We start from the raw sequence: 4,752 nt of genomic DNA, 5'->3' as shown, positions 1-4,752 counted from the left end.
AAGTTCCCTTGAGAAGGGGAAATTCTCTTGGATAGGAAAAACCAACCGCGTTGGCTGTGAGGATGAAGGGAGTAATAATGGTGGAATAAGCCGAAAGTCAGGAAGACCCCTATTGACTTACAAAAACCGACGAACCCGATCATAATCCTCCAACTGTTCGGGCTCAAATTGGAAGGGCTGAGCTTATAATGGTCAAGCACATCTATGAAAAGATCATGCAACGGGAGACGTAACCCCCCGATAAAGGCATCATAATACAAGGGATAGAATCCCTCGGGAGGACTATTCACTCTTTGGCTATCAGTCGGGATAATAACCTGATATCCCTCAGGAATACCAAAACTACCCAAAAATCTATCCAGATCCTCGGGAAACAGGGAGCAGAGATAGAATTCAAGTCCCGAGGAGTTCTGGACAAAATTAATGTGCCAGGGAGTTAAGGGTTCGGCTCGAAGGATTTCTAAGGCTGCGGAGTCGAGTTTCTTACAATCAGGTTTACGGGGAATGGCCCCCCGAAAACCGCTAGGACGTTGAAAGGGCGGTCGAGGGGGAGCTTTCGATCTAGATACACGGGAGGTAGATGGGACATCTGTCCGAAGGAAGGCTTGGGAAGATACAGCAGGGGGATCCCGGGAAGTGGCCGTAGACTCAGGTCTTAGGGCACTCTGGGCAGAAGGAGTGGCGGAATCAGAAACAGGGGCAGGGTTCGAATTGAAACTTTGATCGGGACCCTCCCGGGAATCTACACTTGGAATGGTTTCAACCTCGGCCTCTTCCTCGGCCTCTTCCTCTGCCTCTACCCCGGTCTCTACTTCCCCTTCCACTTCATCGGGTACGAGGGACGAAGTCAAGGCTTGCATCGCCTGCCTCTCTTTGTCCTTACGGAACATCTCCTGGATCTCATCATAGAGTCGGGGATCGTCGTCCTGGGTTGAGCAGCTATTAGATTTGGATTTCTCCTCATCAGAAGATTGCTCGTGGAGTTCTTTCAGGCGATCCCCGGTCAGATTGTACTTTTTTGTTTGATCGCTATCACCCTCACTGGTATAACCCTCGGCCCGACGACGTCTATCACGGTAGATGGGAACGGGAACCTTGTTCTGATACCTAAACCCTCTCAAGCTTACTTTTGGCTTCTTCGGGGCCTTATATCTCCTCGGGGCCATAAGGAAAAGGAAACTTACTGATTAAAAGCAGGGAAGGCTTGAGGAGCTTCAGAAGTCAGTCGGGAGCGTCGCTAAGTCGAGAGCAAAGAAAACAGTGGGAAGAAAATGAAGGGAAAGGCCCCTATTTATATTGCCGGAAGAGGCGTTACACTTCTTGATCAGACGGTTACGACTCTTGACGATCAACGGTTACAAAGTGAAGACGGTCGCCTCCCCCGAGGCTCTCATTATGAGCCTACGCCTAGCCACCTGACGTGTCAATCCCAGGTTGGGCGAAGTCCTGAGGACAGCCGTTACAAAAAACGGCTGATCACTTTAGTGCGCAGGCATTTAATGCGCCCATTAAAGGGTATTCCTGGAATGTCCCGAGGAAAGGGAGCTCGTGGAATCTCCCAAGGCACAACTCATTCCAACCACTTAACTATCCCGAACCCCGCAAGCAACGATTGGGATAGGGGGCTTATGATACGGAAAGATGGGCACCAAACGGGTATAACCCGAATAATACGCATCGTCATATTAGTCGGGTTACACCCGGTTCTAACAGGACGAAACGTGATCGGGTCCGGGCCGAATGGGGCTCCACATTACGGTTAATCGGGAAGGATGCCGATCTTCTATAACCAAAAGCGCAACGTACGCCACAGATATGGCAATCGTCTTTGTTATAGAAGGTCAACTCAATAGCTGATTGAATGGGACTAACAACAAGGGAGCATGATCCGAGGAGAAACATCAGCCCTTGTCTGGCCGACTTACCAAATACATAAAAGGTAACATTCATACTATAAAGGCACGGATCAACCCCTCCGGTAAGCAACGAATACACTTTGAGCATAATCTTGTGTAGCTTTTGCACGAGACCTCATTCGGTTCATCATCTAACTTTGCCATCGGAGGCGGCTGCCCGGCACACAAGCCGACCCGCATCTAACCTTTCTTGTAGGACTCATCGTCCCGGATACGAGAGGAGGCTCAGTCGGATCCAGAAGCATAATTGATCCGCATCAGTGGGAACCAAATTGGATTTGGATTTTGCCCATTTTTAGGGTAAAATTGACATTTAATATATTTTTAAAAAGGGGGTGTATTTTTTTTTTTTTTTATATAAAAAAAAGGGAGGGAAAAAAAAAAAAAAAAAAAAAAACGTTTTCGTTACTTCATGGCGGTAAAGGGGGGGGGAGGAGGAAGAAAAAAATGGTGTTGTTTATTTAAAAAAAAAAAAAAGAGAAGGGGCGGAAAATAAATATAAAAAAAAAAAATAATAAATTAAATATATTTATTAAATTATAATTAAATTAATTAATATAAAAAAATAAAATTAATTAAAATTTATTATTATTTATTTTTTTTTTTAAAATTATGAGCAGTGGTGAATTTTGTCTTCTTAAATATACTTTTCTTTGCAAGTAAATTTTATAAGAAGTCTACTCTGTTATCTATGTGCAATTGTATGCATTGAATAAGGGGCATTATCTTTTTCTAATTTTTTTAAAATTTTTTTTGTGTACTATATGTTTCAAAAACTTTTCTTGGCCTAACTAACTAATTCCCGAATTCAATTGACCCCATAACAACATTGACTGATCATTATCGGTACTAAATGAGAATCATTAAACTTTCACGTAAAGTAGTAAAAAACACCAAACACCCTTGTATGAGTGGCCTCAAGGGTATGAGAAGTCAAACTCAAGACCTTACGCTTCCTTAGGTGATCATCCATTGTCAACTTGACTCTACCTCTTTGAAATTTAATAAGGGATACTATTGAATGTATGAAAATATATGAGAATATATTTAAAATTTTAGATGAGATGTTATAGTAACTTTAGTCTTTAGAGGGATGTCAAGATCTTGATTTTGCTTGCATTCTATACTACATCCTATTCCCCCTAACTATACATTTAAGGAGTATCACTTTGCTAACTTTCAGATATGGTACCGAGCTTAATATCGTGGTGGAGAAGATAGGGGATAGGCTTATACTATCCTTAAGGGAAGGTCATCTCAAGTCAGATGACCAACTTGTAATTTAAGAAAATTTACCCTTATAGTTTTCCTCTACCTTAACACTTACTATTTTCCTTTTATTGTTTCTTATTCTATTTCTGTAAGTTGTTTGAATTTCTGGGTTTGCAATGGCTTACTTGCATAATTGATTGCATTTGGTTTTTAATGCCCTGATTGGTGTTCCTTGTTCTTTCATTTGGCAATTTCTTACTTCTATGTACTATTTTACATGAAAATTTGGTAATCTATTCTTGTTTTAACCAACAGTAGAATGGGCTGCAAAATTCCAAGGTGCCTTTGAAGCAATTCCTCTTTTCTTTAACTTAGTTATGACTTAGTTTAATTCACATATTCTTCTACTAATATTGTAATATTTTAATTAATCTTAAACTCCCTTTTGCTTTCTACTTGCTTCTTTTGTTTTCCATTTTCATGTCTTTACACTATTGTAGCGTCTTTGATGATTTATCCTTACTCACAACAGATTACTTTTCAGATATCTCACTCTTTTCCCCATATTGTGACAAAAAGTGACGTCATAGATGGAAGCCAAGATCATGGGTATAATCAAAGATATATATATATATATATATATATAATATAATGGATATGGGAGTAATAATTACAAAATGGAGTGGTGGGAATGAGGTGACACCGCACCTTCCACGCATCTCCCATTTTACTACCATGCTCCAAATGTGGAGAAGTGGAGGAAGAAGAAAGAGACTGGGTGAAGAGTGATCCTAAACTTAATATAATAATACATACTAATGATGAGATATAAGTTAAATAACATTATTTAAGGTGTAATTGTGAAAATAACATCATGGAAATTAATAAACTAATGGATACATCAACATTATACAAATATGAAAATAATTTTTAAAAATAATTTGAAAGTAATAAACTGTTAAATGTTATAAAAAGATTTAATAGTGTTTTAGTTATTTATATATTTTACTAATATACGTGAAATGATAACTTCTATCATTGTTTTTTTTTTTTAAAAAAAAATGAAGAGTCAACAAATAAGGGTGCAAAATATTATTAAATTTGTTGATACAAAGTTGATTTACTAAGATACTCACGTAAACAAGTAGTGGCTTTCGAGTTATAGAGATTTTAAAGCCAGAAAATGAAAATTGGCTTATCTATTATACATATGCTAAACAAGACATTCATTGCTAATGTGCCTACAATAAAATTCTACTCCCTTAAAATACATATAAAAGAAATATAATGAAATAAGACAACAATTTTTATGAATATCTTCAACTATTGGCTGAATTTTAAGTGACGGAGGTGACACCTTATTTCGAAATAAGGATAACAAGATAATATAATCCAGATTTAACTCCAAGCATTAATATCATTTTACTAAGGTTTGAAACAAAGCTCATTGAACTGCTATTGTCACACTCCACTTAATCGATACCAGAATCAATTTTGATATCTACAAATCAATTCTGTTCGATTGAAACATTCTATCCAATCAAGATCTTTTGGTAAAGGTAAAACTAATATTTTGAATGTTTGTTTACTGATTACATCAGCATTCAACCTCATCCTTTAACCA

Source organism: Hakea prostrata, chromosome 5 (assembly GCF_041222555.1).
Source record: "Hakea prostrata isolate BN-2017 chromosome 5, UWA_Hpros_2, whole genome shotgun sequence".
Taxonomy (NCBI): domain Eukaryota; kingdom Viridiplantae; phylum Streptophyta; class Magnoliopsida; order Proteales; family Proteaceae; genus Hakea; species Hakea prostrata.
Note: the sequence above shows the minus strand (reverse complement) of the source record.